The 26985-nt window shown below is 42.6% G+C and overlaps 1 protein-coding gene across 1 annotated transcript in view; it reads right to left on the bottom strand.

Annotated features, from left to right (window-relative positions):
* Positions 1–26593, bottom strand: part of wnt5b (wingless-type MMTV integration site family, member 5b) — a 104744-nt gene extending 78151 nt beyond the window's left edge. The window contains exon 1 of the mRNA XM_072673916.1: positions 26503–26593. The gene's annotated coding sequence lies outside the window, so the exon portion shown is untranslated. The remainder of the gene's footprint in view (positions 1–26502) is intronic.
* Between the last annotated feature and the right edge of the window lie 392 nt (positions 26594–26985).

Genomic DNA, 26985 nt, shown 5'->3' on the forward strand with positions numbered 1-26985 from the left:
AAGGCTCCACCCGTTTCCTCTGATGGGCACAACCCATTAACTCTCACTCTGTTCTGTTTTCCATTGCTACCCTTATCCACAGCTACTTGCAGGTACAATGTCAGTGTCAGCTGAACCCAGTTGTTTAATGCTTGAGGTCAGTAATACAGGTATTAACAAAAGGGTTTGACTAAAGGTCTGCATTGATAGTGTATAAATCACACTGAGTTAAGAACTGCTCAATGTTAAGTGCTATAGTGTTAAAGTGAACAGATGAAAATGTATGATGTATAGCAGGCTAACACAAAGATAGCCACAATTTCTTTGCTGCGGCACCCAGGTAGCAGAAAAGGTTTAGGGCCTTGCTCAAGGCCACAACCCTGTCATCAAGCCACTACTGCCCCAAAAACCTGCTTGCCTGCTATTATCAGCACCAACCTACAGGTGAACGTAAAAACGTTGAAGAAACTGATTACAAACATTTTTGAGTAACTCAATTTAAGTTTAGTCAAAACCTTACATTTATATTATTTATTTATTTGTAAGATGTTGGGTCAGTGTTACTCCTCCTTAATCTGTTTACTGTTTACTTCCATCTGTGGGCGTTTGCTGAAACTTTTAACAATCAAACTCTTAGCCCTTGCTGGGATTTGAGTTCATGAGCTCCTCACACTTAATAAGCAGGCAGTTAGACTGTTGTGCCACCCTATGGCTGAGAAATTGCACTACATAACAACACAGTTCTGAATAAATTTACCTTTCCACTCTTTACTGGACACAGATATATGCATGGTTTCACAGCTGTAGGGTGGCCTAACTGTCTAACTGCTTATCGAGAGACAGGGGATCATAAGTTTGAAAACCTTTTAAAACCATGGCCAGCATTTCAACTGTCTTATTGTAGTTATTTGGGAAATTTCCTCTTAACTTTTAAGCTCTTTTAGTTCATGTATCTGGTCTTATTAAGCATGATGCCCTATATGATTTAAACGACCAATGTTTTGTTTTCCCATAATGTTCTATCATAATGGAACAACATTTATCTGCCTCTAAGACATCTTCTGATTTCAGAGTTCAGAGATTTCTCTTGCATTCAGTGTTTCGCTCAGAAAAACATCACAGTATAAAATATTATGATTATGATTTTATATTTACTTTAAACAAATAGTAAACATGATCTGGCTGTTAGCAGATCGAGATACATGTAAAATAGGCTTAAATACTGCTTAACCCCATACTTTTGAACACACTTTTAAATATAAGGTTTGTGCTAGTGTTTCAAAAAAGCTGTTTATTTGGTTAGTAATATCAGAAAAGGCTGCGTAAATTCAAGGCCTAAGGCATTGTGGTTAAATCAAACATGGGCTCTGCAGGCCTTGATGAACAGGTGCCTCAATTATTTGTTTATATTATATATTTAGGCATGCATATTATTATTATTTAGGCCTTATTAATGAAGAGCCGGTACACTGTGGAGAATTCGGTGCTACATAATGTGGAATGCGGTCTCTCAGGTTCAACAGTGCAGCGGTTCACATGTTTGCCTCCTCATGTGTCATGTATCTGTTACTCCCTCCAGAGAGGGGCTTATATACAGCAAGCATTGACACAAGAACTGACTGGACACACACACACACATACACTTAACATTTCTATATAAAAGTATATGCAGTGCAGCTACATGACAGCAGCAGTCTAGGAGAGTTAATGAAATGCAGTAACTCTGCATAAATGTACTGGATGTACATGGTAAGTACAAGACCCTTTACTCCACATGCACTGCTTCCAGTACTATAAAGACTATCAGAATTATATCAGAATATGTAGAGTAATAACATTAATAACAGGCCTTAATAATATATTAATACACAAATACTATAACAAATACCAAAATCCAATAGCAACATAACATTCTTGGTTTCTGCCTCCAGAAAAGGCTTAGATATAATAAACATACCTTGCAAACAAAAAGGGCACTTCAACCAACAGTAAATAAAGTGCAACCAAAAGATACTTTATGACTTTATGCTACATGTATGGTATCAGAAAAATCCCATTTTTGCCTCTAAAGTAATCATTTAAACCAGCAATTGCCTATGAATATTCATGATTATGCAAATTACACCCCTGCCCCATCCCTTTAGTACCTCATCTTCGCTATGCTATGCTATTACCTTTGGCAAGAAGCAACATCTGGGAAATATAACCCCATATAACTGACCCTGAGACTGACTCATCTGAAGAGCAGACATCTGTTCACCAAAACTGGGGAATCGTGTATCAGAACAGTAAGTGCGATACCTCCCCGCTGCTGTGGTATAACTACAGTCTTTTTCACTTTTACTGTAATTAGCCAGCTAGCCAATTATCTACTTTACATGTTGAGTATGCCACCTTCATGTAACTGTTCGATTGCTAACTGCACTGCCCAGAGAATACCACCATTAGATACGCTTAGCTAGCTAGCTAAGTTTCCAATTACCACCTTGTTGGTATCCAAATCAGCTTATTTTAATAAATTAGACCATGAAGGGTTCAATCCATTTTGTGACATTAACAAAAAAATGATCTCTTATGAAGTGCTCCCATAAATCATCAGTTTTAAACATTAAAGTACAAATCCAGATTCATTTACATTTATGGCATTTAGCAGATGCTCATATCCAGAGCGACTTACAAGGTTACTCGTATTACAGAGGTGGGCCAATGTAGTGTTAGGAGTCTTGCCCAAGGACTCTTATTGGTGTAGTACAGCATAGTCACCCAGACTGGGAATCAAACCCCAGTCTCCCACGTGGTGTGGTAGCTCACTGGCAGGTAGTGGTGTTACCTGTTGTGCCAAACCACTATTCATACTGCTTTGCCGCCAGTAGCCGGAGCCTGAGAGAGCACAATTCGTCATGCTCTCTCCGGGAGGGTAGATGGCGCTCTCTCCACGCATTAGTCCCATTGTGATGCTGGCTGGCACAGGCGTCTGTTGGCTGATGTTTGAGAGCTGGGGATCTGCGTGGGCTGCCTGGGGCTGCTGCATTGGCGGCAGTTTAAAAAAAGGCGGTGACCGACTTCACATGTATCTAAGTAGGCATGCGCTTGTCCCCACCCTCCTAGTTTCGGGAGCATTGCTAGTGATAGAGGGAGTCCTAGTGCGTGGGTGGGTTAATTGGCTTAGCTAAATTTGGAAGAAAATTGGGTACAAATGAAAAATGATCAAATAAAGTATTCAGAAAAGCTCATTTCCTATTGTAGAACGAAAAATTGATGCAACAACTGACCCAAATTCCAGTCTATACAATCATGTGATGCTCATATTTGAGTGCAGTGGTCTTTATCAAAGTACTGTTTATTTGGACTGATTTTAATGTTGTATAGAGGTCTGTCTGAGCCCTCCAGTGGCCTAAGACTTGCACAGTGCATAGCAGTATATGAGTGTGTTTCTAACCCTGCACTTACACTCATATCCTCCAGCCCCTCTCACTGCCTAACACTCAGAGGATTTAGAGTGAGCCCCATACTCACTCTCTCTCTCTCTCTCTTTCCCTAGCACAGGCAGATTGGAGTGTGTACTACCTGTTCCGGCAACGGCTTCACTCATCAGCCCCCTCTCACACCCCCCGGAGCCCACACACTCACACACTCAAAGCCATTTCAAGTGCTCCCTTTACTGTAGAAAGCACTTTTCCATCCCTCCCTTTCTCTCCCTCTCTCGATCTCTCTCTCTCCCACAGTCAGTGTCAGAGTGTTTGTTGGTGTTCTCTGCAGCGTTGCGCTCCAATACCCTTCTCTTCCTCCTCCTCCTCCTCCTCTGCTCTGGCTCTGTTTTCTCTGCCCCTGCCGGCGTCTGTCCGGCTCGGACCTCTCACAGTCAGGCCGGGATGGCTCCTCTCCCCCTCACCAACACACCAACACACCTGGCAAGCTTCCAGAACTCAGCTCACCCTACTGCTCTACCTCCTTTACACCAGTGTTAGAGGGAGAGGGAGAAAGAGAGAGAAAGAAAAGAGACAGACCGAGAGAAAGAGACAGGAGGAAAAGAAAGGATGCAAGAGAGAAAGACAGAGGGGGAGAAAAGAGGAAGCAGGTGATAGAGACAGAGGGGAAGAAAGACGGGAGAAGAGAGGAAGCAAGAGTGAACAAGACAAAGGAGGGAGAGAGATTTAGGGAAGAGAGACAGGGATAAGCAAGAGAGAGAGAGAGAGAGACAGAAGAAGAGAGAGAAATGGAGGAGAAGAGAGGAAAGCAAGTGAAAGAGAGACAGAGAGAGAGACAGACAATGGGGGAAAGAGAAAGAGAGAGACAGAGAGAGAGAAGAGAGGGAGTGAGTGAGAGAGAGATAGAAAGAGATAGATGGGAGTAAAGAGGGAGCAAGCAAGACAGAGACATAGACAGAGCAAGAGAAAAAATGAGGGGGAGAAGAGAGGAAGCAAATGAGAGAGAGACAGAGAGAGAGAGAGACAGAGAGAGAGAGAGAGAGAGAGAGAGATAGAGGGATATAGAATGAGAGCAAAAAAATTGAAAGAGAAAAAAAATAAAGGGAGAAGAAAGAGAGGTAGAGACAAAGAGGAGGGAAACTGCCTGGGCTGAAATGGTCTTCATAACGTGACCACAAACAGGTGAATATACTGCAAACACGCTGACTTTAGTGACATCGCAAAATGATGAATATGGCAAGCAAATCTAAACTTTAGAATGACTGAGCAAAAAGAGGGAGAAAGGTGGAGAGAGACAGGTTGTGGAGGAGGACGGGGTGTATGGTAAAAGCACAGGCGTTTTTGTTTTTCCTCCATTAGCTAAGCACTTCGCTCCCCACACTCCACAGTCCAGCCCACAGCACCACTTCACCATCCATCTGCCATTCAACAACAGCGGCATATCAGTACAGGCCAGAGCAAAACAGCAAAATGAACCTTAATTGATCAAATAGAAAGTCATTAAGCAAGCTGGCAGAAGTGTGTATCTGTGTTTGTGTGTGGGTGTGTGCATGTGTGTGAGTGTGCGGGGCCTACTTTGGTGGTGGGGGGTGGGGGGTGGGGGGGTTGGTGGTGGTGCTTTTCCAGATTGATGAGTGCCTTTTTCAGTGGAGGCAGCGCCTGGTAAATGCCTGCATGTGGAGAACACTGACCCCCCCCACTGCTCACTAATGGTATGGTCCAGATTGGCATTTTGGATCGGAACCAAGAGCAAGAACGCTCCAGCCATGCAGATCCAGGGAGGAGGCAGCGGGGCATGGCCACCTATTGATCCGCCTGCCTTTGGGTAGGCATGGAGTGTATGGAGAGAGAGAGAGAGAGTGAGAGAGAGAAAGAGAGAGATTGGAGACAGAAGGAGGGAGATGGGCCGTGACCACAGCGAAAAAAGCAGCAGCTTTAAAGAGACGCATCTCTCAACACTGTCTCAGTGCAGAGGCAGAAACACTGTCCCACTCACATTACTACTGAAACACTGACAGCACACACACACACACACACACACACACACACAGAGAGAGAGAGAGAGAGAGAGAGAGAGAGAGAGAGAGAGAGAGAGCATGAACCTTGTTTATGAAGGTATCAGTTTAATATGACATAAAGTGAACAAACACCATATCACTCTTTTTGTAATGAAAGAGTAGCTTGATGTAATATGTAAGCATTATTAAAGTTTTGGACAGACATAAAAAACAACAACATATTCAGCAGGTTAGCTCAACTCATTCACGTTGAAGTAATAATGAATGGTCACCCTGGACTGCTTTATGTATAAGGCACAGTACAGTCCAGACAATCACAGCAGAGGTCATTTACATGGATCAGTCTTAAAGGTACAGTATGAAAACCAGCCTGTCTCATTATAGAGGTTGCAATGGTATAACAATGGTGTAAAAATAAATCCTGACACAGGACATAAACCCTTTAATGGTAGCACTACAGATGATTCCTCACCAGAAGAAAAATATAGAATGTTGGCACATTAAAAGTCAAATTCCAAATGATTCATTATGAGAAAAAAATGTATACTGTATATAACACACACACTATATACTACAGGAAGTGTAAAATTCCTAACTATTTTAGGGACTGTATGAATGCCTTTTTTGATCACTGATTCACTGCCAAAACTGACTTGACTTTCACTCTCTCTTTCTCTCTCTCTCGCTCTCTACATTCACAGCAGGACTGAATCTGCTGCTGTTTCTTAGCATGAGAAGGGTCTCCTGTCCCTCTCCCCTCTCACCTGCCTGAATCTCCTACCTGCAGTGACACAAGGTGCCTTCAATCCCCTCTCTTTTTCTCTGCTGTTAATTTGAATCCCCCTGGTGCTGGATCTCGCTCTCCCTCTCGCGCAGGCTCTCAGGGCTAGTTAGCAGTCCTCAGAGCACCGCTGGGATCCTGCCCGCCTGCCCGCTGTCACTCTAATTGCTGCGAGCGTGGCCGGCTCCCTGGGGAGAGGCCGTGTGAAATCCTGATATGATATGTACCATTAACTAAAATGAAAAAATCCCCGTGCACTGCCCCTGCTGCTGAACAGCCGCAGCCTGAGCATGAGCCTTAGCTGGCGTGGCCTATAACTCCAGCACACACTGTCAGCCTTTTAGCCAAAGTCGAAATTACAGCCCAGAGAGAAAAAGTTACAAATGTTGAGTTGCTTGGATTCTTTTTTTATTATTATTGTTATTATTGTTATTATTATTATTATTATTATTATTATTTGCATCAGTATTATTTTGAAACATAAGCATTTATGTGGTGTTAGAAATTGTCACTGTCACACAAAAACCTTGTATCTTCAGGTTTTTCACTTTTTGACATATGTTTAAAGCAACGATATGTAGCATTTTTACCTGAAACCTGAAATCATTGTGATTCTCCCCTGACATGCACTACATAACTCTGCTGAAGCAGACAGGACAACACTCCTGAGCAGAGGGGCCAAATTAGGACGATGCTGAGGGCCTGTGACTGACAGGAGTCCTAAAAAATATAGCAATTAAATATTTTGGTAGAATTGTTGGCTGAAGAGTTGTGCGGCCCAGTGTAGCATCTTTTCATGAGGCCTCAAAATCCTTGGCAGCGCCCCCTGCTCGTCAAAACTGTGTAATGCTGCGTAACCCGAGTCGTATTTGTGTACGATCCTGTAATATTACTGCACTGCATCAGCCCACATACTTCTTTCACTTCCAGTGCCGGTTCTGTATTTCTTAGCTTGTCCAGAAAAACGTGTTCTTTATGTGGCTCAAAAGGCAAATTTCCTTTTCTGACTGTAGGGGGAGCCCAGGAGCAAGAAATACCAGTTCTTGCATAATGCTGCTTTAAATCTGGCAGTTGTACTTTGTGCATTATGTTGAAATTTTATGATGAATAGATAAATAAACCTTTAAAATCTTTTAAAAAATGACTTCTTGTGCCACCTATACTACATTCTATTTTGGAGTACAACACATGCATCATCGAATCTAAACATCTATCTGTTGCTGATCCGTTTTTTCAAGAGATTATCGGACAATATTATTATTGAGTCTGACAATATCATGACGACAATTGAAAGCACCAAAGAGATCTCAATACTAGAACATTTCAGCCTTAGAACAAACACTGATCAGCCATAACATTAAAACCATCTGCCTAATACTGAGTAGGTCCCCCTAGTGCCATCAAAACAGCTTTGATTTGATGAGGCATGAACTCTACAAGACCTTTGAGACCTCTGTGTCCTGTGGTATCTGCCACCAAGACATTAGCAGCGAATCCAAAAAACTGTTCAGTTGAGCTAGCCTTTGCTCCCTACGCACTACTTTCGGTAGAAGCTGACCACTGCTTACTGGAAACACCTCACAAGACGTACCTGATGTTTTGGAGATTCTCTGACCCAGTTGTCTAGCCATCACAGTTTGGCTCTTGTTAAAGTGGCTCAGATTCGTATGCTTGCCCATTTTTCTGCTTCCAACACATCCCCTTCAAGAACGGACTGTTTACTTGCTGCCTAATATGTACTTCACCTGTAAGATGTCCTCACCTGTACTTCACTTGCCAGTGGTTTTAATGTTATGGCTGATGGGTGCATGCTTCAACTGAGTATGTTCATATATACACCAAAAAAGCGCACCACTCTCTCTTTACGCTCTGCATGTCTATTACTTTCTCTCATTTACAGCTGAAGACTCTGACATGTCTTGCTTCACCCGTATCACTCTCTCTCTTTACCCTCTGCTCTATGACTGGGCCCTCACTAACTCTGCTCCTTTCTCCCATCCCTTCCACCCCTTCCTGCCTCATCTGTGACTGTACACTCTCTCTTTTTCCCCTGTGGGTAATTTCTCTCTCTTGCTGTCTCACTGCCTTTCTCTCCCTTTCACAGCTGTTCTCCACACGCTCCTGTGTTTTCTCTAAAGGAGAGGGCGCCCTCTGTCTGTGGCTGCCGGAAGGGTCCAGTGTCTTGAGCACCCACAGGCTTCAGAAACGAGAGAGTCGATGCATAGAGCACATGCCAATGCATGCACCAATAGTCTCTGCATGTGTGTGTGTGTGTTGGTTAAGTGCACCACAAATCTGCGATGCACTGGCATTTGTGTCCATGGCAGAGAGCAGACATTTAAAAGTGTATTCCTCAGATTTATGTAGAGTCAGACTATGGGAAGCATTTGGCTAAGCAGAGGGTGGGCTGTATAATATGGGAGAGGATGTATGCTCACACTTAAAGAAACATCAACTGTTTTAACTTATGCTTGGACGTGCTGAAGATGTGCAGCGATGCTGAAAGCAGGAGATCACTGAACAGGCTGTAGCAAAAAATAACAGCAGCTTTACAAGAGGAGGAAAAAGCCTTCCTAACTTTCAATGGAAGTCAATGTAAAAACAGCTTACTCTGGATAATTTAGGAGCATTTCTATTAGTCCATTCATCATAACATTTTGGTACAATGTAAAGAACAACCACCAGATTCAAACTGTGCCAAAACATGAAAAAGTACAAAAATAGTGATACAAGACTTTTGTGGGACATAAATGATACGATTCTTGTTGAAATGCATGATCTGTGCTTACAAGCAAGAAAACAGGGGAAAAACAGACTAACCAGGAGAGCAGAGAGAGAAAGTGAGAGAGAGAGAGAGAGAGAGAGAGAGAGAGAGAGAAAGAGAAGCAAAAAATAATGAATGTAGGACTGATGTAATGAGAGTATCTCAAGGTCTCCTCTCCTCCACTGCCGCTGCCGCTGCTTCCTGGGCTTTGAGTGTCTCACTCCGGATCAATACAAGTGCTTATACATCCTACACTCGTTTCTCTCCAAACATCTATCCATCCTCTTGCTGTCGTATAAACCCCACTAACCCTGCTACTCAACACCATCGGCGCCAAGATCTATGGCACCCAGTGACAAAAGTGAAAAGCCAGCAGATCAATACTGCTTTTCATCTTCTTAATAATTTCATCTTTTGTCTGACGTCTAGAGAAAGAGAGAGAGAGAGAGAGAGAGAGAAAGAGGAGAGGTAGAGTGAGAAAGTGTGATGAGAGAGAGCAGACTGACACCAAAGGAGAGAGTTAGACAGAGATAGATAGACAAAACAAAGACAGAAAGAACTGTGAGGGAGGGAGAGAGACACAGAAGAAGTGAAGAGAAATAGCAAAGAGAGAGAGAGAGAGAGAGAGAGAGAGAGAGAGAGAGAGAGAGAGAGAGAGAGAGGAGAGAGAGAGAGAGAAGAGAGAGAGAGAAAGAGAAAGAGAAAGAGAGCATGGAGAGTGAGATAGAGAGAGAGAATGCAGAGAGACAATGTGAAGAGAGGTAAAGAGAGATAGAGAGAGAGAGGGAGACAGGGAGAGGTGAGATACAGGCATACAGAGAGAGAGTGAGAGAGAAGCTTAGAAATAGAAAGCAGAGAGAGAGAGAGAGAGAGAGAGAGATAGCACACAAACTGAGAGAATAAGAGACAGTTCAAGAATGTTCAGAAAGACAAATCAGAGAAAGACAGGAGTTAGCGGAGACAGGGAAATAGTGAAAAGAGAGAGAACATAAGACAGAGAGAGAATGTGTGTGTTAGGAGAGCCTGCTTCACAATCCTGTGTAAAGTATGAGGTGTTAAAGCTTGTGTGAACTGTAGTTTGCTGTTTTTCATGAGTGTTCTCTCTTCAGAAACCTGATCGCTTCTCCTCCTGCATGAAGAACGGCCTGCAGTGGCACCGAGCTGCCATAGAGGGGCAACATTTCCCTCCAGATATGACTGATGTCCATCTCTCTCCCTCTGTCCCTCAACCCCCCCACCCCCACCTCCCACCCCTCTCTACTTCTCTGTCCCTCACCCCGCCCTGCCTGTCCTTATCCGAGCTGTGTGGAGTGTGCAACATTCCTAAGCAGCAATTTAGTTAGCGGTGCGCGCACACACACACACACACACACACACACACACACACACGCACACACACACCAACACTGACTGCTGTGCCAGGTGCCCTGAGGGCAGAGAGTTGCAGCAGAGAGCAGTCAGGCTGTGAGAGAAGCCTGCAGGCCAGTGTCACACACACACACACACTCAGACATACACACACTCAGAACTCCCACGGGCTTTACCCATCACACCTCCACTGCTGCTATCAGCATGGTCTATCTGCCTGCTGGCCTGTCTATGCATCTATCCATCCATCTATCCGTCTGTCCATCAGTTTGTCTGCACTTTTACTAGAGTTTCTACCATTTACCTGCTGTCTGTCTGTTTGTCTCTCTTGGCCTTGAATTGCTCTCTGTTAAAGGGGAATTCCTCACACACAAATAAATTCTTCCAAATTCAACAAAAAGTCTGTAGAATTCTATACAATTCAATCACTGAAATGCAAGTCATTCAGACTGGCTTGGTGTAAATGGTTTACTGTGTAGAAATTTGATTATTTGTCTACAACTCAAATATGGTGGTCCTATGGTGGTCCTTCTCTACTAAAATATGGGCAGAAGTTTTCGGACAGATGGGCTTCAGATGAGCTACAGTCTACATCATCTAAAAATGTGCATCTCTATAGCATGTGTGCCTGATAAAATGACCAGCGAGTGTAGGTTTGAGGTAGATCTAATAAATTGGTGATTCTGGACACTAGACACCACCTGTTGCTTACAGGATGCTGTCTTTCTTCCTTCTTGACTTTATTTTGGTGCGGCGGCTTGAAGCTTGAGGCTTGTGCCTGCTCTAAATGGCAAGTCAAAAACAGAGAAGCCCAATGGATGTGGAAGCAAATAAGCACAAGACCACACCAGCAGTCAAAAGAGCGCCATTCACAGGCCTCTGTTTGGCTTGGCTGCCTTAAGGAGGCATGATTTACAATGGATCAACACGGCCGTCTGGCCTAAAACACAGTGCGGCCTCTGCACCGTGTCATCTGGGGTCATATGGACCAGCAGCAGCTCTCTAACGACTGGTAGGCGCTCTCTGCTCCCAACCTAACAAACACTAACTTTAAACCATCTTAAACACATAATTACACCACATTCTGGTTCCGTAACAGAGCGGCATGACTCATCCATGCATTTTGACCATCGCTGTTTAAAATGTGAAATTATACAGTATATTAACAAACAACTACTGTGCTCGTGTCTAGCTGAACGAATACCAGAAGGTGTATAAGGTGTAAAACACACTGCCATAAAAAAGAAAAGTACTAATGTATTTGAAGAAGAATTATATGAACTGGTATTTTTTGCTCCTGGGCTCCCCCTACAGTTTGGGAGTGTAATTCACCTTTGCACCATTGTCGGTAATACACATCACGCTATGAGCACCTCCTTGTGGACAGCTCCAAGCATACATTTGCTGACAAGTTAAGAGTATAAGATCTGTGAGGAAGGTTTGGAGGTTTCTCAATTTAAAAAAAGAGGTTGCTTGAAGGTTCTTCAAAGCTCTTTAGGAGGTACCTCCACAGTTTCAAAATTTGTATATATACTTTTAACAGTGTGACAATCGTTTTGCGCTCTGCTACAACTGACTGGTGTGCTCGCTTATTTATATGTGCAGCCAACCAAGTCATGTGGCATATGTGACTCTCTGGGCCAAGTTTACTCCAAACCAGAGGTGCACATCATATTCCGATATGACTGTGACAGGAGGCGATGGGTGGTAGCATCCCGGAAATTGCTAACGTTGTGGGATGTTTCAGAGTTGCTGTACTGAAGGTCTATCAAGAATGGACCTCTCGCACATTAAGTGCCTCCCAATGACATACCAGTGGTGCCCCCTTGGCCATTAAAGCAAGAGGGGAACGAGTGGTGAGTGGTACAGAGCAATCGACACATCACTGTGGATCAGTTTTCTAACCTCTATAGTGAACAGCTTCCCTCACCTAATACAGTCCATGCCATGATGTCTTAATAGTGTCATCTGAGCCAAGGGTGGTTATAGTAGGTAGGTGTTCATAATATTCTGATATGAATGAGTATATAATGGGGGCATTGAGGAGATCCTATGATATCCACCAATGTTTTAAAGATGTCTGCATAATTCAGTGGTTGAAATGTAAACGCAGTAAATGGAGCACTGTGGTGGAATTTAGCAACTTGGCTATCTTTACAGTGGGGGTGATATCCGCAGTATCAGGGATTTAGCAGAGTTTCTGCCTCTCTGGCTGCCATCTTTGATCTGCCTGGCCTTTTGACAAACATTCTCTACCTCACTAATCCACATTAATGGCTGGGTTAGATTCCATCTTTTCACCGTAACAGAGGGAGCGGGAGAAAGTGAGGAGCGGATGAGTGAGGAGAGGTGGTGAGAGCAGGAGGGGGAGATGGAGAAACTCAAAGGGTGAGGAAGAGAGGAAGAGAGAGAGAGAGAGAGAGAGATAGTGACAATGTGGAATATAAAAGTTATTTTTAGTGGCCGTCTCTTTTCCATTTTGATGGCACCCCAAAAACCTCCTAGTCATCTGGAGATGGTGGTGAAGTGGGCATGTTTCAGTAAACTAGCTCACAATGAAGGGTAATCAGCCATGAAATGTGCCTAAGGCAAGAGCTTTAGGCCTTAACTTTACTCTTCAGAGAGGGAGAGAGAGAGCGGGGGAAAGGGGAGAGAGAGAGAGAGAGAATGCAGGGGATTAGAAATGTCATGAGAACAAGCAAGAAAATAACAAGATGTGTATAGCTATGACGAAGCTACTGCAAGGGGAAAAAAAACAAAGATGGAAAACAGGGGCACAAGCAAAGGAGGGAAAGAGAGCAAGAAAACATGGAAAACTCAGACAATCCTCATGTCAGATGCAAGTTGCAATGGAAGAGTTAATGAAAGAGAAGAAGCATTTGGAATGAGAAGTCCATGGGGATGCTGTATTAAAAGCTGTAAGGTTGTGGCAGTGGAGTTAGAAGCCTGGCGCTGAAGAAAGCAGTGGAACAAAGCACCCTCTGCCACTCACTCAAAACATCCTGCAGCCCCCATACAACCGGCCTGATTCTGTCTGTTCTGTGAATGAGAACAGGCCACACGCGGAGCCCCCCGCTCTCGTTTTTCCACTCAGGAGAGTTCTAAACCTGTAGTTATACTTTCCAATGATATGAGCTTCAGTTAACTCTATTACACATGAGCTTTAAAGGAATAGACAAGAGTGGACAGAAGTACAAGTTGGCTACTTTCAAATTGGCTGCTAATTTTTTTTGGATTTTATATGTTGTCCAAAACCACATAAGTAAGCCTATTTGAAACGATTCAGCATGCCACAGTTTGAGTGATAACTGTTTGAGTACAAGGTTCCATTACTTGATAGCTAAATTAGCCTTGAGTTCATAAGAAAGGTGACCATGTTCTGGTTTTTAAAAAAGAGGACACTGGGGTCCGTTGTGGTTAGGATGTCGTGGCTGCAAGGCTTAAAGTAGGCCTAAGTTGTAGGACCATGCCAGTGTGTGTGTGTGTAATAGTGGGATGGAGTTCAGTTCCTTTCAAATAATGCAGCTGTTAAGAAATAGCCTTAGACTTATAAATAGCCTTAATAGCATTTGTTGCTAAATCCTCTCCTTTCATTTCAACTTGTCCCACAAGTAAAATGATTTTTAAAAAGTTATATAATGTTTTTCACGCCAATGTAAAAAAAAAATATGAATAAAAACATCAACAAAATAAAAAGTCAGAGGCTGTGGTCAACCGTCGGTGGTGGGAAGCAGTTTGACCAATTGCTGATATAGATGCAGTTACATGTAGACCAATATTAGCCGTAAAAAGGCGGAACTTTGGCAGTTTGACCAATGGCAGAGGCAGGTGCAGATTCAAGTACACCAATAGTGCTCGTAAGAAGGCAGGACTTAAGCAGTTTGACCAATGGCTGAGGTAGCTGCAGATACAAGTAGACCAATAGAGGTGGTGAGAAGGCGGGACTTAAAGAGACAGATTAAAGCTGTAAAAAAGGCATGCAGTTGGCAAGATGCTAATCACTAGTAATTTTCATTATCTGTTAGCTACATTAGCTTTATCTCCAGTGCAAAACTAAGTAGATACATCTTCACTTTCTGACTACATTTAAAATTCTGGAAATAGCAAGCTAACAATTCACAAGATTCTAAACCCAGTTCGATACCATACAGTATTGCCAATTCACAGTTTTTCAATACAGCAGAAATAATGGAGAAGTTGAAAATGTGCCTTACAATAATATGTTATGGTCTCAACCTTCAGTTTATTAGAGAATTCAGCATTATTACTAATATGGGACTCATAGCTTTATTAAAAACTAAATTAATGAAACTAGTTACAACACAAGCTGTAATGCCATGTACTGAAGAGCACATGGGGTCTCAAATGTCCAATCTAACATTAGGGTGGAGCTGTCTTGAAACAGGAATGTCCCACATGTTTCTAATTCACCCTACAATTTAAAATCTATTTTGAAAGCTGTGCTTATTAGTGACACAGTCTTTACACTTTAGCCATAAGCTAACACACTCATCGCAGTACAACCATACAATATGATATGTTCAATACTGTTTCATACAATACCCTGTATTGTTGCGTCTCTATATGGAGAACCACAATGTTTCCAGTGTTATCAGGTTTAAAAACCACATGGAATATAATCACAGAACCGAATGCAACTGCAAAAGAGTGCTCTGTGGTTTGCGGGTGGCGGTACCCGACAGAGGGAGCACCCTGCACCTGTTTAAAAAGAGAGTTTAAGAGAGAAACCCCCCCACCTGTCCCGCACCGGCCTGCTTCCCAGGACTCCCCTGGCCCTCTCCCCATCACGTTGTTAAATGACTCCATTGAAGTCCTGTTTGCTCAAGTGGGCCAGGCCAATTATCTCCCTGCTTTCAGAGCTCCTAATGACACCAATTAAGGCTGCTGTGAGGGCCAGGGCAGCAGGGTCATTCACTTGAAGTGTGTGTAAGGCTGAAATAAGGGGGGAGAAATGTAAGGGAGTGTTTTGCTAAAGAGAGTTTGCGTGAGGGCAAGAGACAGGAACGAGAAAGAGAGGGAGTGAATGTGTGTGTGTGTGTGTGTGCGAGTTGGCTCAACAGGGATTTACTTGGCTATTATACCAGTCTATTACTGGTGCTCTGTTAGTGCCCTCTCAATCTCCTTAGCTCACACTCTAACCCCCTGCTCACTCAATATGTGTGAATTCGAGGAGTGGATATTCCTCCCCTCTTTTTTTTTTCCTCTGCTGCTCCGTACACTGCTCTGAGCTCACACAGCTGTCAGAATGCACCACTAGCGCATGGAATACACCTCTGGCAGAAATGGATCAGTGTCAGATGTTAAAAAGAGCACGCTGGAATGTGTAAATGCAAAACCCATAAAGGAGCTCAGCATAATCACGCTATTAGAGTAGCAGATACATAATGAATGGCTGTAGAATGGCTGGACGAAGTGAACCTACAGCATCCAGACGAAAGAGCTGATGAAAACGGAGACACCTGGATGCATCTAGCAGATTTTGTTAATGACTGGTATTTTAGCTATAAGTATTGGGACACATGCTCGTTCATTGTTTCTTCTGAAATTAAGGGTATTAAAAAAAGATTTTAGCATGCTTTTGTTGAAGCAACTACATCTTGGAGCATTGCTGTGAGGGAGTCCTGTTCTATTGGCAATACTTCTCTACAGGGACTGGACAATCTGTGTGTGCATGCACATTTGCACATCCATGTCAGCAATGGGTGCAACTTAAAGTAGCTGAATTCATTCATTAGAAGGGGTGTCCACAAACATTTGGACATATGATTTATCAGTGCGGACCTCATATTATTAAGGTGTTAAGCAGTGAAATTTACATGGTAGCAGCATGCTGGTGTGTTCTGCTATGAGTGTATCAGCAATAGCCGCGTTGCTGGGTAGAGAACAGTCCATCATCCAAGACATATCCAGCTAATAGTGGTCCTTAATAAATACTCAAGGAGCAGTGGAAGCAAATTCTGTCTTTGACAACCCTGCAAGGTTTCAGTCCTTGCCTGCTGCCCTGACCTTAATCTAGATGCAATATCAAGTCACTCTGCATTACCAGATCACTATCTAACAGTGAAGGAAGGAAATTTGCTTCCTTACTATGGCATACAAATGTCACACCTGGCACGGTCTGGCACACACCTGTCCATCAAGCTATAAAAAAGTACAGCGAAAACAACGAGGCAAATTCTTAAGCATAAAACCTCCATGATAGAGCACAATTTTCACTCTTTTACAAGCACTGCTTAACAGATTAATGCAGCCTGGGCTTCGTTAAAGAGAAGCGAGGGAGAAAACACACACACACATTAACAGCTGGCCAGAAGAGTCATTTACAGCTGTGTTTACACTGGGCTGAAGCCATAGAATACTGACAATGCACTACAGACGAGAGAGAACGTATATGAGCGTATATGAGCTACTGCCTTTGGGTCAGTTTCCATTTGTCACCACCTTCAATAGCAAAACAATCAGTCAATGCTGTTAAACCTCTTCTTTTTAATTAGAGATTGAGGTCAGGCTTTTTACTACTCAGTTATTAATGTACTTGATACAATTAATCAGGTATATTAATCAGGATTCAGTCAGGTGTGGACAGAACTTTATCAGAACTTAATCAGATTTTAGTCAGATGTGGACAAAACTTTGTCAGGACTTAATCAGGTTTTAGTCAGATATGGACCAAACTTTGTCAGGACTTAATCAGGTTTTAGTCAGATGTGGACCAAACTTTGTCAGGACTTAATCGGGTTTTAGTCAGATGTGGACAAACCTTTGTCAGGACTTAATCAGGTTTTAGTCAGATGTGGACAGAATTTTGTCAGGATTTAATCAGGTTTTAGTCCGATGTGGACATAACTTTGTCAGGACTTAATCAGGTTTTAGTCAGGTATGGACAGAACTTTGTCAGGACTTAATCAGGTTTTAGTCAGATGTGGACAGAACTTTGTCAGAACTTAATCGGGTTTTAGTCAGATGTGGACAAAACTTTGTCAGGACTTAATAGGGTTTTAGTCAGATGTGGACAGAACTCTGTCAGGACTTAATCAGGTTTTAGTCAGATGTGGACATAACTTTGTCAGAACTTAATCAGGTTTCGGTCAGGTATGGACAGAACTTTGTCAGGACTTAATCAGGTTTCGGTCAGGTATGGACAGAACTTTGTCAGGACATAATCAGGTTTTGGTCAGGTATGGACAGAACTTTAGCAGAACTTAATCAGGTTTTGGTCAGGTATGGACAGAACTTTGTCAGACCTTAATCAGGTTTTAGTCAGATGTGGACAGAACTTTGTCAGACCTTAATCAGGTTTTAGTCAGATGTGGACAAAACTTTGTCAGGACTTAATCAGGTTTTGGTCAGGAATGGACAGAACTTTGTCAGGACTTAATCAGGTTTCGGTCAGGTATGGACAGAACTTTAGCAGAACTTAATCAGGTTTTAGTCAGGTATGGACAGAACTTTGTCACATTTTAGTCTGGTTTCAGGTAGGTCAGGTAGGCCAGTATTTATTCAGGGATTAGGTGCCAGCTTTTAATAAGCGTCCATCCGTCACCAGCTTTAGCAGCAAGATAACTGACAAACACTGTAAAAACTCTTCTTGCTTAATTAGATATTAAAGTTCAGGATTTTACTCTGCAGTTATGCTTGCTGTAATATACTTGCTGTAATATACTTGCTGTAAGAAACTGAATGAGAAACACTGGATACAGTTGCTGTCAGGACACAACCTTGCATCTCCATTTTTGGCAGGTAAAATGTTTGGTGCCATTTTACATTTTTGTCTGTAATAACTGTGTAGTTACACGTTAACAATCCACACAACAATCAGTGGCGTATTCACTGTTGCAAATGCATTGCATTGCAAACCTGTTGCATTAGTACATTTATGTAATTACACATGTACTCTCTTTCAGTTTTGACTCATGCAACTACACAAGTGCATCTCAATAAATATAACAATAAAAGCACAGTTCATATAAATACAGTTATCCTCATCTTATTACCATGTATGATCAAGTTAGAGAAAATATGCTTCTACACTGAAGTCAGTACACATTGTTTTACTCAAGCTGTACTACTGTAGTGAATCTGTAATACTTATTAGATCACCAGTCACTAGATTGTTGTTGCTTGGGTTATTAATGTGTAACTACACGGTTATTAGAGGCACAAAGTGGGACCATTTTTTTTCACACCTTGCTAATAATCACACATTGCTTGAAGTGCACAGAGGTCATCCTAGCAATGAAGTGGTGTCTGTGTGTGTGTGTGTGTGTATGTCCTTAGACATGCTGGTCCATGTGTAAATGGCTGTTATTAAGGTAATTGTAGAGGCAGAAGTGGCTCTCTGGTTTCCACTCACAGAGACGTGTGAAAAGGTTGTATCCTTTAAGAGGACAGAAACAGGACATGCCTCTGCAGCGCTAAACACTAACATACCACAGCCGGCAACATTTTGCAACTACTGAACATACACTTTGCAGGCGACCATTACTCACCCATGTGCTAAAGCCATCACCGAGACAATTAATGCAGTCCCGGCCCCTTGACTGCTAAATGGAGCCAAGGGGCCGTAGATTAGGCATTTGTTTGATCCTCATTTTCACCATCTTTGACAATTTGACTGATGAATTAGTGAGGAACTGCTGACTGAAAAGCATATGGAACAAATGTTTTCTGTCCATATAACAGAGCACCTGCTAGTCTGTGAAAACGTCTTGCAGGGTTCTCGGTGTCCACAGTAGAGCTTGAAATATATTTGGTCAGGTTCAGAAATCATTTCTTAAATACCTGTCGGGCTCAGGTCAGGTTCATGTTTCATATTCAGGGTCCTCGTAGTCCATCTTGCACCTTTAATGAATTCTGCCCTGCATTTATTCCTGCTTCTCCTTTATTTTTCATTCCTACTTTTATTACCATAATCTATTTTTAATCTGACATGCTGGAGTCACTCCTCACTCCTGTCTGGCCTCAAGGTTCACATGGGTTGTGCAAAAATGGATGTAAATTCAGGAAACATGGAATTAATGGAAATTACTGTTTAAACATGTTCAAACAGCAGAAATTGCATAAAAGTTTATCAAATTTTAATATAGTTTGTAATGAGTTTAATCAGAATTCAGTCAGGTGTGGATGGACATTGTCAGGACTTAATCAGATATCAGTCTGGTTTGGACAGAACATTGTCAGGGTTTAGCTGAGTTCTGGTCTGGTTTGGAAAGAACATTGTCAGGGTTTAGCTGAGTTCTGGTCTGGTTTGGACAGAACATTGTCAGGGTTTAGCTGAGTTCTGGCCCGGTTTGGACAGAACATTGTCAGGGTTTAGCTGAGTTCTGGTCTGGTTTGGACAGAACATTGTCAGGTGTAGATGGAATTTTGTCAGATTTTAGTCAAATTTCAATCAGGTATGTACTGCACCTTGATAGGTTTTTATCAGATTTGGACAAATTTATGACAGGAGAAGTTCGTTTAGGCCAGTACTTTGTTTAGAAACACCCAGGTTTGGACCATTTTGATGGGCAACAGTCAGGTATGAACAGAACTGCGTCAGAAACAGAAGTTTCAGTCGAATTTAAAGGCTGTCAGATTTCAGTTAGGCTCCTGTTGGTATATTTGAATATTGGCACAGTGGGTCGGTTCAGGTTAGCCCAAGACAAAATGTTCTTGTAGACATCACAGGCCTAATTAAAGCTCTAATCCATGGTAGTAACACTTCGTCCGCAGTTGCAGCAGTACTTCAAAACCTCCCACACACGCTCATGACCTCTGAACCTAGTGCTTTCACACAGCTTTCAGGCCCCAGGCTGCGCTGTCGGTCTGTCAGTGCTGAGATAACAGGGCTTGTCTGCAGGCCTCCAACACACTGCAGGATTTGCTGTCCATCACTGCATGAGCTCCATAAAAGGACCATCTCCACACAAGCTCGTCATCATCCATCAGTATTCCCTGCCTAATTTGTACTGCGCATGCGCAAACCTAATCACATTTTCCAGCACTACCCGTTCCATACTGCACATTGGTGAGCATTTTATGGCAGCCTTCCATGTTGTATTAGCATTAGTGTGGTGCTTGCTATCATCGACATATGTAGCTTTATGGCTTATTTAACTACCTGAGTGTTTTTTAAAACTGCAAGATTTTATAAGGATATTACATTATTAAGATTGTTAAAATGGAGAACATGGACTCAAATTTTCAGAAGGAACAGGTGAAATGTTCAATAAAATAAGCTAAGAGCCTAATAGTGTGATGTCCAATCAGATCTTATTACTATGAAGTTACTACACTCTGATTTTATTTGGTCTAATTTTGTTTATAGGGGCTGTAATTGGTTAGTGTTGTTTAGTATCGCAGAAGTACTAATGAGACACTACATGTGTAAATGTAATAAGTTTGTGGACACCTCTTCTAATAAATGCATTCAGCCACTGCACCAAAGCTGCACCCATTTCTGACACAGATGTGCAAATGCACACACACACACACACACACAGCTTGTCTAGACCCTGTAGAGAAGTATTGACAATAGAATTGGACTCTCTGGAGAGAGATGAACATGAACCTATTTGCACCATGGCTAATGTGGGCTAGAGGGGTAAAAAAAAAACTCCCCAGCATTGAGCTGTGGAGCAGTGGAACTTTGTTCTCTGGAATGATGGATGATGCTCCATACAATGCTTTTGGGATCATTTAGGGAGTTGGGGATAAGGTGGTGTGGGGATCATTTGACATCCTGACCTTACTACCGCTCTTGCTGCTGAATGCAATCAAATCCTCAAAGCAGTGTTCTGAAAACTAGTAAAAAAGCCTTCTTCCCTGGACAGTAGACACAGGTACATCAACAAAAGCAGGATAAGCTCTTTATTAATACCCTTGATTTCAGAAAAGACAATGAATGTGCAGGTGTCCCGATACTTTTGTCCGCATAGTGTTTCATGATATTGTTCCCCTTACAAGTGAAAGTAGTGTGCATACATTGTGTCAGTGAGTAGACAGATTAAGATGTGACAAAGCCAGGCACAAATGATTACTGCCCTTTGAGCGCTCTCAGATAGAGGGGATTGTTGGTGCCTAGGTAACTGTGTGGTCCCTGCTGCGTCTGTCTGTGAATGGGGTCTCCGATTAGCACCCCAGAGTCTGAATGGATGGCAAACCCATGCATGGCGGGCTGTGGAGTTTTGGTGGGGCGTCTGGTTCGCGCTGATTAGGTTTAATACTGATGCTCAGATGATTGTCGCCATACTCAAGCTCACAGAGGGAGGACAATGTAATCTCAATGGCAAAGCAGTCAAGTGAGGAGGAGGATTACTTTCCATCAGCATGCAGTTTAAAGACGGCCTTCATACCTGTGGCTTCAAAACCTAGAGGAGGAGAATGATTTTTGCCAGTAAATTCAGGGGGAGGAAAGAGAGAGACTGATTTTCTGTGCTTGTGCGTGTGTGTGTGTGTGTTCACACACTCCTGCAAGGCAAGTTGGCTTGTGCAGGTGCGCTGCTGACGGTTTTATCTCTCTGAATCAGCTGAGGACAGCTTTCCCAGAGCCCAGCCAATGTCTGCAGCTCCTCATTCCTTTTCAGAACTTCAACATTTCATTAAATTAATCAATGTCCTAATCGACCAGCCACATTCCGAACTTCACAGGAACACACACACACACACACACACACACACACACCGAAAAAAGAACTGCATTGGGTTTCCCTGAATCAAATGTCAACATTTCCACATGAATCAAATATTCGACAACCAAAACAAACTAAAGCCAAGTGTAAACAAGTATAAACATCTCCAAAGCTCTAGTCTAGAATTATTTATACTTCTCATCCAACACCTGGTTTGGTAAATCAATGCTAAATGAGGTGAAATCAGGTGAGCTAATGATGGAATTGAACACGTTCCAGGCTCTGGAACCAAGCTCTGCTCTTCAAACTAGCTCCCAAGATCTCCACTACTTTCTTCACAATGATAAATTCATCACAATGTTTACTGTATTTATGTTCTAATATGATTTACAAGCAAAACCACTCTTACTGCTGATATATGAGCTAAGATGAATTCTTACACAGTGTGCTTATGTGCCTAAAACCTCTGCACAGTACTTTAAAATATACAAATTTCTTACATTAAAAAAATGAAGTCCCCTGAAACACTCGGATCAACTAGAAACGACACACCGCATTCCTGCTCCACATCGTCTTCAGGACTCTCATAAATACAAATAGGTAGGTGCACCTCTAGAAATTCATAACCTTTGCACAAATATGTTTTGTACATATTTTAGGATTCACGAGGAGCTCCTGTCCACTGGTGTGGTTGTTTTTCCAAAAAATACACACACAATCCAGCCTGTCATGTAGTGAGCTTTCTGCCACAGAATTCTGATGTTCTTAAGTTATGAATCTTATAGAAAAGGGATTAATAGACGGAAACTCAGGGATTAATGGACAGAAATGGGTAGAAACGATAAGAATTTCCTATTCTATTATGTTTAGGCTACGATTAAGGTTAGGATAAGGTTAGGTAAAGTTTAGGTTATGGCTAAAGCTTAGAGTTAGGTTAGGTTTCGGTTGTGATTAAAGCTAAAGGTTAGGGTTAGGGTTAGGGTAAGGGTTAGGTTAAGTTTAAGTTTAAGTTTAAGTTATGATTTAAGCTTAGAGTTTGGGTAAGGGTTCGGTTAAGTTATGGTAAAGCTAAGGTTTAGCCTACATTTAGGTTAGACTTAGGTTTATGTGTAGTAGGTTAGTTTAGTATTTAGTCATTGTGTGAATTCTGAAATGGTCTTTTAGTCACATATGCACAAATTCTTCTTGAGACCAGACTGGGCATAAGTCCATAGGCGATACCTTCTTTTTTTTTTACATTGGCATAAAAAAATTAAAAGCACATTTAAGTAAATGTATGTTTTTTACTTATAAAGTGAAATAATTCCATGTTTAAGTCCACATGTTCCAAAAAGACACTTAAGTGTAGTAATGAAGTGCAATAGTATGCTGAACATCTGTTTTCCAGTGTATGCACACAGGGTAAAAGGACAAGGCCTTGCGTGAAGTATGTCATCACTGTCACGCAAAAACCTTGTATCTCCATTTTTACTTTTTAGTATAACATGAGTCTGGCAGTTCTTTACATTGTGTAAACAAATGTCATGATTAATGGACCAATAGAAATGCTTCAAAATAAGTCTTTTTACATTCATTTTTCATTGAAAGTAAAGTTAAGATTTTTTCTTCCACCTTAAAGTCAGAAATCACCCCACCCATCATTTACAACTGACTCCTCTCTTCACACGCCACACTCTACCTCCCAAACCTTTCTCATGGAGAAAGCTGTCTGTTTCCACACTAAGCAGACACCTACTGACCTTCTTCCTCCATAAATCTGCATTATGTGCACTATAGGTCTTCATGCACCTTGACTGTTACACACCCTCCAAGAGACATTCTGACACATGCCAGTTCCTCTCACCAACACATAATGTATTAAGTAATGTGTTTTCCAGCTCTGAATCCGATCAGCCTCACCACTCTCATTCTCTGGAATGCCGGATAATTGCGTAATACCATCCAACAGCCCCCTGACATACAGCTGAGGTGAGGTGAGCGGTAGTGGACATCAGACACTACAGCTCAATCAGACAAGCAGAAAAAAAGACACATCTCCAGATGGACACAAGGTGGAGGCTGTCAGCTGTCAGTCAGGAATGGGAAATGGACCTGAAGGTCAGGAGAAGCCACACTTCAGCACTGCCGACTTGTGGTGGGGGTGGAGGAGGGTGCCTAGACAAGTGCATGGAATACCTGGATTCCTTCATAATTGTGTCCTGAGCACTGATACAGGAGCTCTTAACTTTGTGTACACTTTTAAGAAGAGCTCTTAAGAGTGGCAGTGGCCGAGGGGCAAGAAGGTGGTGTGTGGATGGGGTCTGAACCGAACAATGCGCTTCAATGGACACCTTCACTCCTACATTACACCCTGCAGACACGCTTGAGGATTAGAAGGATGACAACTACTGGCCTCTGACCTTTAATGAAGACGGTGGACAAACTGCCATTATTTGGACTGTATTTCTGGGTATCTTGACTGTTTTCTGTGGTGTCCAAATGTCTGACACTGCACTGGAAACATGGGATTTAGACATTTTAACACTTTGGAAATTTGCAAAGAAGCACCAGTTTAAAATCTAGCATGTTTTTGAAACACTGACCATCTTAACACTTTTACACAAAAGGATCAGAGGCTGTTTTGAGACAACTCTCAGGTCTGAACTGCTTATCTGAGCCCTTAACACAAACCAGTAAAGTCCATCCAGCACCAGTGCACACTGCCATTAAAGCAGCAGTGGAACACACTAACAAATACTTTGAAATCCTGAAATTTATGGTCAGATGCTGCAAAATGTAGCATTACATTAAAAAAGGAGTAAAAAAATGAAGGATTTTCAGTGGTCTGAGACAGTTTGGATCCCACTGAACATTAAAAACGCATGGATAACGACTGGCCTGCATTATTTTCACAATTATTTTCGATTATGAAAGTCCACTGATTCACAAACATCCACAGGAGGGGGGAAAAGACAGTGTGATTGATTAGAGGCCTGCTTGGCCTATTGAGGCCTGCAAAAGGCCAGCATCACAACAATGATTAGGAAACAGTGTATTGTTCTGATCCACTGTCAACACAGGCAAGTAGATCTGACTACACACCCAAACACACCGACAGAACTTCACAGCACATACGACATCCAACAGTGAGTCACTCATATAGGTCTTTATAGGGCTAAACACTGTGCACATACCATCCCCCCCCTGTACGGCTTCTGCCTTCTCTAATAAGCCTGAAAACTATACTCTGTCAGGACATATAGATATTACCCAGAATAGACACTATTAGTACCAACCTAATGAGAGGAAAAGCAATGAAGACGAGAAAAGTGTGGAGTATTACCAGTACACTCAAATACTCAAATACGGTTCTATAACGTATTGTAAAGGGGTCCTTTGACTTTTCTGTACTATACAGAACCATTTCGTGAATTAAGTAGTTTTCCATAATAGAAAAGAGCCAAGTGCTCAAATGACTTTACTAAAGAACCCTAGAAGAACCCGCTCTCCTTAAGGCTGGTAACAGACAATAGCAGAACCATTTTTTCAAGGATTATTTAACAGACCACACACATGGTGAACCGTTTAACTAGGTAAAGAACCATTAAGGCACTCAAATGGTTCTTTCAGCTTTACAGTTCCATACCGCATCACTGCCTTTACTAAAGAAGCTCACTCTTTTTAAGACTTAAGACTTGGTGCTATGTGGGACCTCATACACGGTGAGCTGTTCCAGCGGGAACCATTCTAAAGGACCCTTGAAGAAGCACAGTTTAATAGGAAAATTGTTCTAACACAGGGACATAATTTCAGGAAAATTGTCCAGTTCTGTCCAGCCTCACAGAAAGGCCACCAAGACAAGCAGTTACTACGTATAATGGGGAGTAATGGGGGGTATTAATTCCCTCCACAGTTGCTGGAGCAGAAGTAAGGCTAACCAGTGCGCTACATGCCCGTAAAGCTGCAAACTCATCAGACTGTATCAGAAATCTCTCACAAAGAACCACACAGCTACTCACAGCAGAGCTATTTACAGGGTCTGTAGAGTTCTATAGAGTTCTAGGTGTATATAGCTGATGAGTCAGAGTAGAAGAGTAGGTCCTTCAAACACACAACATTGGCCCGCTTTGACAAAAATGATGAAAAGACTATTCGCCCTTTCATTTTTGGGGTTCTCCAGGAAGCTTTAGCTCCCTTAACTCTAACACCGACTTTAGTTGTGAGTGTCTGCAGAGTCTGAACTCTCCTCCTACATAAAGCCAGTGAGCCGATGTCACTTTTGTCCCTCCAGCTGAAGAAGTTAGATGTTACGCTCGGCAGCAGTGCATGAAGCTGCAGTGATAGGAAGATGTGGATTACAGAACATTATGGCAGAGCACAAACCCTCAGCACACCAAAGCCAGTCTCGGAGTGTGTACAACCAGGTCTGACTTTGCTCAACTTTCCTGAAGTTGTGTTGGAGCGCATTCAGGGTTGAAAGAAGCTGTGAATAATAAATATAAGGCATGTGTGGAAAGCACAGAGCCGAGAACAGAGAGGAAGCGGGTCTTACTGGTGTGCCGCTGCGCTGATCTTCTGCTCCAAAAGTTTCCAAAAGTTTGTGTGAAGTTCCAGAGCTAATCTGGAGCTGCTGCTGCTGCTGCTGCTGCTGCTGCACTTGGAGTCTCAGTGACTGCTCTGTCGGAAGTTCTCGTGAGGAAAAGTGTACAAATTCCACCGCGGTTGAAACGGAATCGGCCTCCGCGGAGCGGCGCGGTGTTCCTGCGGGAGCGGACTGGAGCCCTGCGCGGATCTTCGCTTCTGTGACCGAGCGCAGACTTATCTCGCCATACGGAGCAGAGCGGGCTGCCTCGTCTCTCTCTCTCTCTCTCTCTCTCTCTCTCTCTGTCTCTCTCTCTCTCTCTCTCTCTGCTTTTACACAGTTCCCCCAAACGTTCTCCAAACTCTCAAACTTCACCCGCTCTCAGCAGAGCGCAACAGGTGGGACTGAAACTCTTTGGTGGTGGGCTTTCAGCGACACCGCCGGTCCTACCGG

The sequence above is a fragment of the Salminus brasiliensis genome, chromosome 2, assembly GCF_030463535.1.
Source record: "Salminus brasiliensis chromosome 2, fSalBra1.hap2, whole genome shotgun sequence".
NCBI classification, from domain to species: domain Eukaryota; kingdom Metazoa; phylum Chordata; class Actinopteri; order Characiformes; family Bryconidae; genus Salminus; species Salminus brasiliensis.